At 43.3% G+C, this 16,215-nt stretch overlaps 1 protein-coding gene across 4 annotated transcripts in view; it reads left to right on the top strand.

The window, feature by feature from the left end:
* Positions 1-16,215, top strand: part of OPCML (opioid binding protein/cell adhesion molecule like) — a 1,072,271-nt gene that overhangs the window by 531,478 nt on the left and 524,578 nt on the right. The gene's annotated exons all lie outside the window — the stretch shown is intronic.

Below are 16,215 nucleotides of genomic sequence, written 5' to 3' on the forward strand. Positions count from 1 at the left end.
AACGACAACACTCCTGTGTGAAAAGCACAATAGGAAAGCTTTTTGTTTTACCTTAATGAGTTACAGAGAAGCACTTACGGGCTCCAGGCAGAGGGGTGGAGATTCTTGGAATATGAACCTTTAGGGACCCGGCCTGCTGCAGCAGAGACTTTAATAAAAATGCAGCCACCACTTTCCACCAGCTCAGCAGATATCATCTTTTATCCCTTTAATGAGGCAGTTCTGGTCCTCGGAGACACATTCAGGGACGTCCCAGCTTAACTCTGCTCACAGTGTGCACGGGGTGAATGCATTTGCCCTGCCTGTGACTTTGATGGTTACGGTGGAAATAAAACATCGTGCCCCAGATTCTGCAGCTGAGAAGCCTGGCAGCTCCAAGGAACGCGTGAGGGTGGGGCTCCCTTCCTGCTCGGCCCTCGACTTCCTTGGTGTCCCTCTCAGCCCAGATGAACCTCTCCCTGAGGAACGAAAGGAAGGCCTCACGCGACCACTGCTCTTCCTAAGCCCAGGAGTGGAGGTTGATGCTTGCCTTCTGGGTGGTCTCACTGTGCTTTCTTCTGAGCCCAAGGACGGGTCCTAGAACCCTGTCTGGTGGTGCATGGGGGCCCCAGAAGGAGGGAGAAAAACCAGAATGGAGACAGACCTCCTTTCTAGACCTCCAGCAGGAGGGAACCCCTCTGGCCTGTCCCGGACTAGAGGGAGTATAACGTGCATACTTCCTTGCATCAGAGAAATCCCGGGATGAGGGGCCTGCAAGGCACATGCGCAGAGGGCCAGTCTGCTCAAAGAGAGGAGTAACAGCCAGGCTACGGTGCGGGTTACCCCAGGCGACGTGGGGAAATGGCGGTGGGCGTTAAGGGGTGCCAATGCTGTGTGCCTCTCTCTCCGTCCTCCAAACTCATACCCTCTTACCAGGGACAGAGAGGCGTAGCACAGGATAAGGTCTCAGTGCTGAACTTTCCAAAAGCCTCTGGCCTCTTGTCCCTGAAAGTTCAAGCTTTCTGGCCTGCAGTAACACTGTTCCACCAGCAGAGGGCCAGCTTTGAGCTACCGTTTTATTAGCTGCTGGCCTGTTTTCATGATCGTCAATTCTAATGTTTAGCAGCTGGGCTTCGTAATGGGAATGGGAATAAAAAAGGGAAAAGCTGAATAGTTGCTTTTTGTGCTTTGTGGAGAAAAAAGAAAGAAAAACCTTACATATTTGAATATAACTGTTATCTATTACCTGACGGCATGCTTTATTTTTTAAAAAGTAAGCCCACCTTACGATGATTTTGCCTCTTGACTTCTGTATAAGTTGCCCTGAAATAGAGAAATTCAGTGCATTGTCCCCATTTTAATCTTTCTGTATTCTCTTTTGCCTCTCATGTTTTCCTCTTTTATTACATTTTCTTTCATTTTTATCAAATGCCTCCATTTTATATGCTTTTGCATGTTATTCATTCTCATCTTTCCATCTTTGATCACTGAAGTCTTACTATTCCCTTATTTTTTAAGGTTCTGATTTCACTACGATCACAGTGTTTCTTAAAATAACATCAATAACTCTCACAGATTTCTGGGGATCTCAATCTCTCCCCTTCTGTTCTCCATGCTCCTTTGGTGTCTTGGCTCGACAGCTGTGCGCCGGTCTCAGTGAAAACCTTGTTTGTCAGGACTCCGAGGGGGCGGGCATCCTGTTTCCCGTCTCTGGAAGTCCATGGCCTCAACCCCAGATAGATGTATCATCCTGTTGATTTTTTTTGCTTCTAAAAAATTGTAGTTTTTAACCGCAGTCACTCTCTAATCTCCTAAAAGGTGTGCCACTGGGAATTCTGTGTTTGGGAATTTAGTGTTCTGAATGCATCAGATGTTCAGAAGGCATTGAAAACACTGACTGATTCCCAGGTCCACTAGTCAGAGCCATAGAAAGTCTGTTCATATGTGGCTGCTTCGGAGCAAAGTAAGCCAAGCCTTTTTCTCAATCTTGAATGAAGTTACATAGGAGGTCGAAGACCAACCAGGAGAAGCCAAGGGAAGGAGAAAGCTCGGTCCTCCTTTGAAATTTTCAGTGAAACGCTGCTCGGCTTAGAGTGGGGTGATCTCATTCCTCGGAGGCATGTTTGTGGTGCCAGGTCTTTGATTGAACGTGGAAGGAACTCAAATTATGTAGATGAGGCAATATTATCTTCCTCATAACTACTTCACAGGGCTACTTGAAAAGTAAAAATAATTATGTGACTATGGAGTTATTTTGCCTTCTTGGAAGAGAGATGATATGGAAAATGAAGGTGGTATTCACAGTGTCTGAATTATAGCTGCTATGAATCTGATTTGAATTCATTATTACAAATGGGCCCTCTTGGCCAGAATCATTTCATTACAATTATCTGCTGTTGGGTTAAAAATGTTCTGTGCCTCTGCATTAGATTAGATATGACAAGTGTCTAGAAGTCCTGTGTCTGATTCATTGCCCACGTCAGGAAGGGAGCCCAGGATGCTCGGTGTGGTCAGCTGGTGTCTATTAGGCTATTTCAGTGACACAATGCTCACCAGATGTGTTTTCTTCCTGGACCTCAGTCTTCTCTAAATTTGCTTCGGTTTTGCAGTGGACCGCATCATCCGTGTCCGTGAACATTCTGAGGGGGTTTCGGTAGGCTGAAAGTGGGGGTTGTTGCTGTAACTGTTCTGCTAAGTGGGCAAAGTTCCCACCAGCAACCTGGGGAGGGTTTTTTTTTTTTTTTTAAAGCATGGTAGGATAATCAGTTTTGCTGATCCAGGCTGGCTGATCTGGGATTATGCTTAGAAACTCTCGTCTAAAATACCCTCACATTTTCATTTGGAGTTCTGAGCTAATCTCTTTGGAACCCAGTATTTGGAGGTTAACCACTGCCAAGGAGGAATCTGAGCAGCAGGATTTTGCCAAAGTCACTGAGGCAGTCAGGCTCCCAGGGAGGCGTCCTGTCTTTTCCTGGGTGTTTCTCTACCTTTTGCCCTTTCCATCAGCAGCTTTCTTTTTGTGTACATTAGAACATTCAGAAGAGCCATTCGGTTATTCCAAACAAGGCCACAGCACGTCAATTTCAGCATTTCAGTTACCTAAACTGATTAAGGACTCCAATCGGGGCACTGGCTTTGCTCTTGGCCTGAGAAGATGGATTCAGACATGGACCCAAGTACAAGTCCATACAAGGCCACTCCAGCTGCAGTGCTAACCTGGGTTGCCCCGGAGTTACTGAAGATGCATTTTAGATGTTCCATGGCCAGGATCCCAGACGAATGAAAGCAAAATGTCTGGAGTTGGGCATGGGTGTGTTAAAGATCTCTTTTAGTATTTCTCATGTTGAGAACTGCTGCCCCAGAGCCCCTTCCTGCCCCAGGGCATCTGAGCAAGGCTGGTCTCCAGTTGCCCTGCCCACACTTAATGTAACCCTACCTGTGTGCATTGACGTCACCACTTAAAGCTGTGAATTGCCTGAGAAGGAGCACCAGGCCTGGGGGCCTGCATACCACCTGGGCTTGATTCTTGCTCCTCCCCTCACCTGCCAAATGATTTTGAGCACTTGAATTCATTTGTGTACCCTTGGGGATGGTATCTGCCCCATCTAAGGCATCAGGGAGATGAAAGAGATGGTGTTGTTATGCTGATTAGAAAGCAACACACAAGTGCACGTTGTTATAGGAGCCAAACAAAACCTCAGTGATGACCTGTGATGCCCTGTCCTTTCTAGGTTCATTTCTCCCCCCTCCCCCAGATGCACAGAGAGCTCTAGAATTCTCCTCCCCCTCCCATCACACACACAGAGCTCTAGAATTCTCAGTCCTTCCCCAGTGCCAGCCAGCGCCCTGCTTTCTGCTCATGGTCAGGACTCACCCTCATCTGAGCCCCCATAACGCCTGCTGCAGATCTTTGTTCTGATGGTTACACACTGTGGACTCGTCAGTTACATGTGGGTGTGGTTGGACTGTGAATTTCTAGAGGCACAAAGCCATGACCTAGGTGTTGGCTACAGACGCCGCCGTCATGGATACTGAGGATCCAAAATGATACGTCTGGGCTGAATGCTTTACTCCACTGTAAAGGAGCTCAGTCTCTTATGATGGAGTGTTAATCTGCAGTGATAAAATGCTCACAGCGAAAGGGTTCCATTCTCTTCACAATATGGTGCCAACAGCAGGTGGTTGGTTAGAGCCTTTGGGGGCCTAGGGGACTTGCATTCTGGTGTGATCACTTTCCAGGGGGGACACTGAGTCCACCAGTGGGCCCTGAGGCTGAGCCATCCCTGGGACAAGGTGAGGAGCAGGGCAGCAGAGCAGAGGGGGTCTTCTCAGCTGCAGTAGGGTGATGGACTTGGGAGCAGGGCTGTTCCTGCGGAGACCTGCCTTCTGTTGACCAGAGGAGACACGTGGAGCCAGGAGGGAGAGGGGCAGATGGGGAAGCTGATGTATCCCAATCCGGCAGACCTGGAAGAGAGGGGCTGGCTAGATTGAGGCCGTCTAATCACTGATTGGTAGGGATGCCAGCGTGGGGGATGGGGGGCGCATCTTAAGGCAGTCAGCATACGTGTTCTGTGACTTTCTGGATTGCTCTAAACAACTCAGCCGTTCCCATCTAAGCCCTTGTTCTTTTTTTTTTTTTTTTTTTGGCCTTTAAGTAAATTTGGTCCTTGGGTTCAGTTTAGTCCTGCTGTTCTAGAAAGGGACCTTGGCCTGCCTACCTTGCTCACTGTGCAGCTGGCTCTGGTCAAGGGCAAGGGTGGAGGCGAGCAGGACTGGGCAGCCTGAGCTCCAGACCTGATGGGGTCCAGACATGAGACGCAGAGGATAAGAGGTTCCGTCCATCCTTCCCAAAGGAGGACTTGAACATTATCATCAATGGGAAGCATCGTCATGGTCCTAAACATGTGTTTAGGGCTGGCCAAAATGGCGTTGCCTGTGAAGTTAGGAACTGTTAACCTTTCTTGATTTTTTATTTTCCAATCCACTCAAGATGGCCCCAGACTATTTTGGGTTCGTTAGTTTGTGTACCATTTCCCCTGCAGGAAGATGCTTTTTAGCTGACGTTGGGTTGGGGCGGAAGGTGGCTGGGAATGGGCCCTGGGGAGAGAGGCTTCCCGCTGAGTGCCTTCTCACCTTCCAGCCATAGCACCTTCCTGGGACTTCTCGTACCTGGCACATCTTTTTTTAAGACGTGAAAACTGAAGCTGTGATGTTTCTGCAGCTCAGCACTCACCCTGCCTCCATCTCTGTGTCATTGCCCCAGTAGAAGAGGTTAGAGAAGGGAGGTGTTGGAGCCTGGTGCCCCTTCCCTGCGGGACCACACCGCAGACCTTTCAGTAAAACCTGTGGGTGGGGCTTAAATAAATAGACCCTGTCATCCATAATTGAATGTGTGTCAGGTGCCAGGCCAATTACTTACTGTTTCATGTAATTTTCAGAATATTATGATCCTGTCCAGGAAGGAGACATTTTCTTCTACCCTTCTAGGGTCTTCTGGCTGGTCTAAGAATTAAACAGACAGCAGACAGGTGAAGAGGAGAAAGTCAAACAAAAGTTTAATAACATATATACATGGAAGAAACCCAGGGGAACTAAATAACTCACCCCAAAGCCCAAAGTCCTCATCCTGAACACCATCCTCAGCTGAAGACTAAGGAGGATGTTGGAAGTAGTGGTGTGGGACTTTTAAGTAGAGGAAGGCAGTTCACATGGAGATGAAAAAGCAGATTGATTGGTAAATGAATGTTTGTTGGTCCAACAGAGAGGGACGCAGAGTGGGCTCTGATCTCTGGGAGTTGCCCCCCAAACCTGGCCGTATTCTTTGCAGACATCTCTCCTGACCCTCTATTCCTGGAATAGGTCCTCTATCTGAATTCTCAAGACAGTTACTGGGAAGGTCAGAGTTTCTTCCTGAGTCTTGGGCCTTGACTGTTTTCAGCTTGAAATAATACACATGCCAGAAACATTTTGGGATGTCGAATTTTGTTCCTCTACAATCCCCACTGTATAAACTAGGAGACTGAGGTTCAGAAGGTTGAGGCACTTGCCTTGGGTCACATGGTTATTATGTGTCAGAGTCTATGCTTGTTCCTAGAATGCCTTTTCCCCCTTCTTCTGAGTTTGATAGTGCCCTCTTCCAGGTAGGGAGAACAGAGGATATTTCCATGAGCTTCAAGCAGAAGAAGCAGACGGCTCCTCTGTGTTCCTGGGAGCTATATTTGAGCCAAGGTTAGGAAGTCTGCACTGGGTTGAGAGCTGTGGCTCTGTTGCTGTGCCCCCAGCAGGTCCTTTACGCCTCTCACCTGCACACCAGCAAACACTGCTCTGTCTCTTGGGGCCAGAAATCAGGCTGCAGAGGGTCCCACCCACCATGTGTGCTGCCCCTGAGTCATGGGTGCCCTTAGCTTTGACCCTGCCCCGAACGCTGTGCCCTCTGGGAACGTCTGTGACCTCTCACAGGACGAGCAGCACCTCCAGGGACCCTGCAGACAGGACAGAGCCAGCAGGGGAATGATGACAAGGACACCAATGACAGAGCATTTCTCCAAGAACCAGGAGGAAGCAAGTGACCCGCGTGGAAGGATGCAAAGAGGAGAAGTCACGTGTTTCTAGATCCAAAAATCCAAGTCATTGTGTCATCCCGTCTCCCCGTCTTTATGCTCGTATTTTATTTTAAACCATCAAGACTGTGGCAGCAGCGGGCACAGGCCCTTCTCGCTCACCTTGTGGCTGACTCATACCCTACAATGTCTGCCTGACCTCTTGTGGCCTCCTCTTCCCTGGAGATGGCACATTTTGCTTAAATCAAAGAGAGGCTGAAGGACTTGACCTGGCTTCCATAAGAGTGCTGATCAATGTTGAAAACTTGCTTTTGAATATTAAACATCTCCAGTGGGTCTGAAGATTTATGAGATCTCGATTAACCAAGTTTCCATTGCATAATAGAAATACAGTATGTTTTAAGTGGTTGTGAAGTTTTCTGGCAAGGCCACAGAAGATAATTTAACTCATAATTATCCAAAATGCTATAGACCCGCCATGAAGAATAATAGAACACGATGTTGTTGTAGAAGAAGTAATTACACAAAAGACGGGAAAAATGAATATGATAATTTTCTATTTATCGTGAATGCCAGTGCTGAAGAAAAGTAGACATAATTACAGGACGATAACATGGAAACATTTTCCCAAAGACATTTCTGAATACTTCCAAAAGTTTGGGAGTTTGTATTATTGTTTCTGTTGTGCCAAATTTAATTTTAAGATGCATAGCTTTCCTTTTATTTGATTCAAGTGTGCATTTGCAGCCTCAGTAATGTTGAGGAGTATTTTCATGAGTATTAATAAAGCAAGGAAGATAGATCAAGGAGACAAAAGACAAAAATGGAAAGCATAGAGAAAGAAAGAGACTTTCCCAGGGCGTCAGCAAGAGTCGAAGACAGACAGAGACTCTGCCCACGTGAGGATGAAGTGGTTAAGGTGGACTCTCTGTAGTCCCAGGTAGAGGAGGAGGGGGAGACAGGAAGTGGCAGTGCTGCCCGTCCCCTCCCCCAGGCTCTGCTGTGCCAGTCGGAGGACTGACTGTCCGGGTCAGGGGACCATACCCACACAGGTGTGCCGTGTCCACCCTAAGGCATTGTGGTGTGTGTGTGTGTTAGTTGCTCAGTCGTGTCCGACTCTTTGTGATCCCATGGAGTGTAACTGTCCAGGCTCCTCTGTCCATGGGATTCTCCAGGCAAGAATACTGGAGTGGGTAGTCATGCCTTCCTCCAGGGGATCTTCCCAACCCAGGGATGGAACTCGGGTCTCCCACACTGCAGGCAGAGTCTTTACCATCTGAGCCACCAGGGAAGCCCCATCCTAAGTCAAGGTGCCAGCAAATTTAGGGCTCAGGTTCTCACTTGCTGCCGGAACCTGGCTCTTTCTGACCCTTGGTTTCGCCTGGCAGCTGGAGAACCCTTTCTGTCACTGAGCCCTGGCGCATGACCTGCTCCTTTGTGCTGGACCCACCCTAGGCACTGGGTAATTGGCAGTCTGCTCTATTCCGCAGGTGTCTCTTCTCCAAAAGCCCAGCTCCAGTGTTAACCCCAATCCTCTCTAACTCCTCCTGATTCCTGGACTTTCCATCACTTACTGTTCACCTGCCCACTGGAACGTCCTTTCAGAGACCACCTTATAGGCAGGCAGCAGGTGAGGGTTCAGCCAATTCATGCTTGATCCTTTATTAATACCCCGTCATTCTTGGGTATATGCGTTGCCCTATCAGATAGCATGCGCCTTGACTGGGATTGATTGCAATTGATGCCATCCCAGTGTAGGGATTCTTGTTTGATGTTTAGAACTCCCCACGATGGATAAAAGAAGTCAGCATGTGTTTTGCAAGGAAATGAATCAGTCAGGTGTGTTATTGGAGCGGCCTTGCCCACATTGACTTAGGTGACTGAAAGGCACCTGTGTAGAAGGAGGGAATAAAGGGATTCATATTTGTGCTGGCCTATCTTTCTAGCCCATCCCTAAAAATACTACTCTCCCTGCTCTTGTTGGCACTGCTTCTGTGCCTTTTGTTAAATGTATTAACACACTCTCTCCATCTTTGCGTCCCAGTGTAGGGTTCAACACCTAACTCAGAGGGGAAGCTCCAAGTTTGTTGAAAAGATGAATGTGTGTCCTTTATCTCTGTCTGTCCACCTCTTTCTCTCTCACACACATACCTACTTTTCCTAATGAAGATATTCTCATCCATTTTTAAGCAATTGGGAAGTCACTGACATTACAACCAAAGATTCTGGCATTTGAGTCCTAGTTGAGATAATGATCTCTCCCTAGATACTTGGTATTTAACTTGTCCTGTCTCCTCCTGCTTATTATAATTGCAGCATTTTCGAATTTCACACCATTCTTAAAGTCACCATCCTGAGATGCTGAGCAGTCACAAGGGAGGTATACCAGCCTCCTCCCTTTTTATTAAGGATACAGAATAGAGGGTGGCATATCCTGGGACTTTATCTGCAAACTCTCGGGAATGGAAAAAAAATGTCAGTGAGAGTAGTCTTCTAAAATTGCAGAGGGCATCTCAGGATGAAGGGACTTAGGGACCTATTGTTTTGTCCGTGTGAAATATAGCAGCTTCTGTGATGAGCTCTCACTATGAGACCCTTGGATACATCCCCAGAGCACCTGTCCTGCTATGGCTGTGCAGTGGGAACAGTTTATAGATCTTCTTGATTATACGTTTACATTTACACTCGGCTAGTCAGTGGGCTTCCCTGATGGCTCAGGCAGGAAAGAATCTGCCTGCAATATGGAAGACTTGCATTCTATCCCTGGATTGGGACGATCCCTCAGAGGAGAGCATGGGAACCTATTCCTGCATTCTTTCCGGAGAAGACCCATGGACAGAGGAGGCTGGCGGGCTACAGTCGATGGGGTCGCAAAGAGTCACACATGACTGAGCAACTAACAGCGCAGCAGTCGGTGGGCGCTTAGGGAAATATAAGGTTAAGTATAACCCGTGTCAAGAGGTTAAGGCACAGACTTTAAAAGTCAAGAAGGTTCAGTTCAAATCCTGGCTGAATGTGATCAGACAAGTGACCAAGTTTATCCAACCCTCAATTTTAAATACCGGATCGAGGGGTTATACACCCACTTCACTAAGTTGTAGGGGAGGAGTAGATGGCATTAAGTTTGTAAGGGCTTAGACTAAAATCAGACATGTAGCAAGTTCATGATAAACAGTAGCATTAATGTTTTAAAAATATGTAAGTTACTGAATTCACAATTTAAAGAACCAGCTTTTATTGACTACTCTGTGCCAAGCCCTGTTCTAAGCTGCATGGAAATTATTAAATTGAATTAATCCCAGAGTTTCCTCTTTAAACACTCAGATCTAGTGAATATGTTAGCAGAATAAAGGGCCCATAGATCAGGAAGTGGGGGAGAAAGGAGCCAGAGGGAGAGAGTGAGGAGGAGAGGACTGAATTTGCATAAAATGCACTATATTCTGTGTTCACTTAGACAAACCCTGGCATTCACATTCAACCGTGTAACCTCCACTCTAAAAGATATAGAATATATTCTTTTTTATCACCCTCAAAGAATTCCCCTATGCCCTCTCTTTTTTTGTGGTCAAATATGCACGACATGAAATTTTCTATTTTAACCACTTTTAAATATGCATTTCTATGTCATTAAATGTGTTTATTTTATGTGCCAAAACGTGTATCTCCAGGCCTGTTTTCATCTTTCTGAATGGAAACCCTGCCCCCCTCCCCCATTAAAGACTAATTCCCCATCCTCTCTCCCTGCTGCCCTGAGTTTCTGTCTCCTCTAGGGACTTCATATCGTGGGATCATACAGTATTTGTCCTTCTATGACTGCCCTATTTCATTTAGCCTCATGTCTTCAAGGTTCATCACTCTAGCATGTGTCAGAATTTCCTTCCTTCTTAAGGTTGAAAAATATCCAATTGTAGGTTTATACCACTATTTATCATTTACAGCAGAGACATTACTTTGCCAACAAAGGTTCGTCTAGTCAAGGCTATGGTTTTTCCTGTGGTCATGTATGGATGTGAGAGTTGGACTGTGAAGAAGGCTGAGCGCCAAAGAATTGATGCTTTTGAACTGTGGTGTTGGAGAAGACTCTTGTGAGTCCCTTGGACTACAAGGAGATCCAACCAGTCCATTCTGAAGGAGATCAGCCCTGGGATTTCTTTGGAAGGAATGATGCTAAAGCTGAGACTCCAATACTTTGGCCACCTCATGTGAAGAGTTGACTCATTGGAAAAGACTCTGATGCTGGGAGGGATTGGGGGCAGGAGGAGAAGGGGACGACAGAGGATGAGATGGCTGGATGGCATCACTGACTCAATGGACGTGAGTCTCAGTGAACTCCGGGAGTTGGTGATGGACAGGGAGGCCTGGCGTGCTGCTATTCATGGGGTTGCAAAGAGTCGGACACGACTGAGCGACTGATCTGATCTGATCTGTCTATGGAAACATGGGCTGCTGCTATGAATAATGCTGCTATGGACGTGGGTGTACAAATATCTGTTCTCTGCTTTCAATTCTTTTGGTGTATTCCCAGAAATGGGATTTTATATGCCCAGAAGTAGATCATGTGGCAATCCTGTATAATTTTGAGGAACTGCCATACCATTTTGCATAGTGGCTGTACCATTTTACATCCCCTCCAGCAATGCACAAGAGTTCCAGTTTCTCCACATCTGTGTCAACACTTGTTATTTTCAGTTTTTTGTTTTTATAATAGCCATTTTAATAGAGGTGAAATGTTATCTCACTGCAGTTTTGATCTGCATTTCCTTGATGATTAGTGATATTGATGTGCTAATATCCATTTGTGCATCTTCTTTAGAGAAATGTCTGTTCAATTGATTGTTCATATTTAATCAGGTTACTTGGAGAAGGAAATGGCACCCCACTCCAGTACTCTTGCCTGGAAAATCCCATGGGCCGAGGAGCCTGGCAGGCTGCAGTCCATGGGGTCGCGAAGAGTCAGACACGACTGAGCGAATCAGGTTACTAGGCTTTGTTGTTGTTGAGTTATAATAATTCTTGATGTATTCTGAATATTAATATTTTATTAGAAATGATTTGCACATGTATTATTCCATCTGTGTATTGCCTTTTCACTCTGTCAATAATGTCTTTTGATGCACACAGCTTTTTAATGTGAGTTTGCCGATTTTATCATTTTTTTCTTTTGTCCTTTATGCTTTGCTGTCCTATCCAAGAAATCTTTGCCTGATCCAATGTCATGAAACTTTTCCCATATTTTGTCCTTGAACAGTTTAATGGTTTTAGCTCTTCTGTTTAGATCTTTGCTCCATTTTGAGTTAGTTTTTGTATATGGTGTAAGGTAGGAGTCCAAGTTAATTTTATTGCATGTAGATATGCAGTGGCATCCCACTCCAGTACTCTTGCCTGGAAAGTCCCATGGATGGAGGAGCCTGGTGGGCTGCAGTCCATGGGGTCGCTAAGAGTCAGACACGACTGAGTGACTTCACTTTCACTTTTCACTTTCATGCATTGGAGAAGGAAATGGCAACCCACTCCAGTGTTCTTGCCTGGAGAATCCCAGGGACGGCGGAGCCTGGTGGGCTGCTGTCTTTGGGGTCACACAGAGTCGGTCACGACTGAAGTGACTTAGCAGCAGCCGCATGCAGTTTTTCCAGCACCACTTGTTGAAAAGAGTATCTTTTCCTTATTGGGCTTCTCACTCTTGTGGAAATTCATTTGAACTATAGTTTATTTCTGTGATCTCTATTCTACTCCGTTGGTCTATGTCTGTCTTTATGCCAGGACCATACTGTTTTGGTTATTGCAGCTTATAGTAGATTTTGAAACCAAGAGTATGAGACCTTTTACTCTGTTATTTTTCAAGATTATTTTAGGTATTTGGGATCCACTGAGGCTATATATGCATCTTAGGATGAATTTTTCTATTTTTGAAAAAACGTCAAAATCACTATTGACAGGGATTGCATTGAAGGTGGAGACAGCTTAAAGTAGTATTGACAATTTAATAATGCTGTCTTTCAATCCATAAACATGGGATGTCTTTTCATGAATATTTGTCTTTAATTTATTTCAGAAACATTTTGTAGTTTTTAGTGTATAATTCTTTCACATTGTTTAAGTTTATTCCTAGTAATTTTAAATGTTATAAATTAAATTGATTCTGAATTTCCTTTTTGGATTGTTCATTGTTAGTACATAGAAATACAACTGCTTTTATGTGTTATATAAAACACATACATTTTTATTTTTATGTGAAGATTATGGCATATGCATAAAAATAATTTTATTCTTTCTTTCCAGTTTTGATAACTTTTAGATATTTTTCTTGCCTAATTGCCCTGACTACAACTTCCAGTACTATGTGAATAGAAGTGATGAGAGCAAGCAACCTTGCCTTGTTCCTGACATTAGAAGGAAATATCTAGTTTTTCAACATTAAGTATAAGTATTTTATATATGGCCTTAGCTTGATATAATTTCCTTCTACTTCTAGTTTATTGAATTTTTTATCACAAAAGAGTGTTGAATTTTGCCAAATGTTTTTTCTGCATCATTTACTATTTTTTTAAATTCATCCTGCTAATATGGTATATTTGTTGAGTGATTTTCATGTATTCAACCATCCTTGTATTCCAGTAATATGTTCTCCTTGTTTATGGTATATAATCTTTTAGCATCATTGAATTCAGCTTGTTAGCACAGTTGGCTCTTAGATAACACAGGTTTGAACTGCACCAGTCTGCTTGTGTATAGATTCTTTTCAATAGTAAACACTATGCTTGCAGCGTGAATTGTGGTTGGTTGAACCACAAATGCAAAACTGCAGATAGAGAGGAACCAAAATTTTTATGTGGAGGGCTAACTATACATTAAATGCAGATTTTCAGCGGTACAGAGGGTCAGCACCCCTAGCCCCCGTGTTGTTCAGGTTCGACTGTATATCGAGGGTTTGGCATCAATGGTTTTACATCCCTTATGATAAGAGATATAGTCTGTAGTTTCCCTTTCTTGTGGTGTCTTTCTCTGGCTTTGGTATTAGGATAATGCTGGCCTCATAGAATGAGTTTAGAAGTGTTCTTACCTCTTTATTTTTTTGGAAAGGGTTTGAGGATAACTATTGTTAATTCTTTAACTTCTTCATAGAATTCACTACTGAAGCCAGCTTGTCTTGAGTTTTTCTTTGTTAGGAGATTTTTGATTACTGACTCAGTCTCCTTACTAGTTAAATACCTATCAGATTTTCTGTTTCTTCATTATTTAGTTTAAAGACGCTATATATTTTCTAGAAATTTATCTCTTTTACCTTCAATTGATAATCCAGTTTGTTTACATACTATAGTCTATAGTATGTAAATCTTATGATCTTTTCAGTTTCTGCAGCATCCCTTCTTTCATTTTTATTTTATCTGGTCTTTTTTTTTGTTATTGTTGTTCTTAGTAAATCTAGCTAAAGGTTTGTTAATTTGTTCAAAACTAACTTTTAGTTTTGTTGATTCCATTTTTTTTTCTGTCTTCAATATCATTGATCTCTACTCTCTGTAATCATTATTTCCTTCCTTCTATTATTTTTGTGTTCAGTTTGGATAGAGGTTCAGGCTACTGCTTACTCCTAACTGCACTGCACTGCAGGTAGGTAGAGTAAGGGGAAATAAAAATACCATGACATTTCTTGTTATTTTAAATGATGCTTCTTTTTTTTTTTTTTTTTTCCTGCATTGGGCATTTGGTCAGGTTCTGTAATCTTTGATTGATTTCTGGAGCCCTTGTAAAGTTATTGTTTCCAGTTTCTAGTTGTATGTTTAGTGTTTCTGTGGGTAAACAAAGGTTTGTCTTTTCCTAGGCTGTCATCTTGCTGACATTCCTGCTCTACCCTTTTAAAGTCAGTCCTCCAGGCCTAGGCAGGCATCAGTTTCCTTTCTGACACCATAGACATCATTTCATTTGTTCTATAATTTCGTTTAAATGGAATAATCCTGTATTACACAGTATATCTAATATGTGACTTTTTTCCTTCAGTTTAATGTATTTGAGATATGTACATGTCACTTCTTGTAGTTCATTCCCTTTGCCCTGTAGTGTTCCATTTTATGGGTATATCACAATTTTTTTTCCCCATTTACCTGTTGAAGGATTAATATTGTTTCTAGTTTTTGTTTTTTTTTTTTAATTAAGGTGCAATGAATATTTGAGTATAAATCTTGATAAGGAAATATATTTTCATTAAAAAAATACCTAGGAATAGAACTATTGAATCATATGATATGTGTCAGTTTATCTTTAATGAAACAGACAGACCATTTTCCAACGTTATACCAATTTACATCCCCACTGGTAAAGTCTCAGAGCTCCCAGCTGCTCCACAGTTCCAACATTTGAGGTCTTTTCAGGTTTTTGGTTGTTTAAAAAATAATTTATAGACTTTTTAGTGGGTATATGAAGTAGTGTATGATTGTGAAATTTTAATTTGCATTTCTGTGGGGATTAATAACATTCAGTCTCTTTTTATGCATTTTTCACATTGGCCAGTCAAATATCTTCCCACAGGCAATGGATGATGGATGTGTTTATCCATCCATTTATTTCAGCAAATGTTTCCTGGACACTATATGCCATGTGCTATTTTCCAGAGATTGAGTATGGACTAACTTGAGAAGTAAGTCCAGATGGCACAGCTTTGGAAATTGGGGGTCATACTTTTGTGAGTTTTACCTCCAGGAGCCCCAGCAGGTTCTCAGCGTGAAAATATGAGAACTGGCAGGAGGAGGTACCATTTTGACATACACTAGAGCATTCTTCTCTCTGTAACAAAACCTGCCCTCAAACTGTTTCACCAGATTCAAACCTCAGTGGGTTTCATTGGAGCCTAAACTGCCCGGAAAAGTGAAATAGCCAGCTCCACCCTCCTTCAGCTAAAAAAGCACAAAACATAGCTTGAAGAGAAAGTGAGCATTAAAACTACACTCAGATATAGCAGGGATGTTGGAATTATCAGACCAGAAATTTAAAATAACTAGGATTCACATGTTAAGTGATTTAATGGACAAAATGGACAACATGCCAGAACAGATGGGTAATGTAACATAGAAATAGAAACTCTAAGAGAAAATACAGAAAGAAATGCTACAAAAATTGTTGCAGAAATGAAGAATGACTTTGATGGGTTTATTAGTAGACTGGACACAGCTAAGAAAAGAATCAGTGAGCTGGATGATATGTCAATGCAAACTTCCTAAGCTGAATAGACAAAAAGAAAAAAGACTAGGAAAAGAAAAGAACAGGATGTTCAAGAACTATGGGAAAGTCATAAATGGTATAATGTACATATAATGGGAATATCAGAAGGAAGAGAGAGAAAGGAACAGAAAAAACAATTGAAGCAATGATGATGGAATTTCTCAAGATTAATGTCAGACAGCAAACCATAGATCCAGAAGCTTCAGAGATTATCAAGAAGGATAAATGCCCAAACAAGTACACCTATGGATATGATATTAAAATGAGGAAATCCAAAGGCAGAGATGGTTGAAAGCAGCTGGGGTGGGTAGAGGGATACAATGCTTATAGAGAAGTGAGGATAAGAATTATGTAGACTTTAGATACCTTACAAGCAAGAGAAGAATGGAATGAAATATTGACTCCACCCACCATTATTTACAGGTATTGCTGGCTCTTTGGTAATCATATTATTTGTTCATTA

This window comes from Bubalus bubalis, chromosome 5 (genome assembly GCF_019923935.1).
Source record: "Bubalus bubalis isolate 160015118507 breed Murrah chromosome 5, NDDB_SH_1, whole genome shotgun sequence".
NCBI lineage: Eukaryota > Metazoa > Chordata > Mammalia > Artiodactyla > Bovidae > Bubalus > Bubalus bubalis.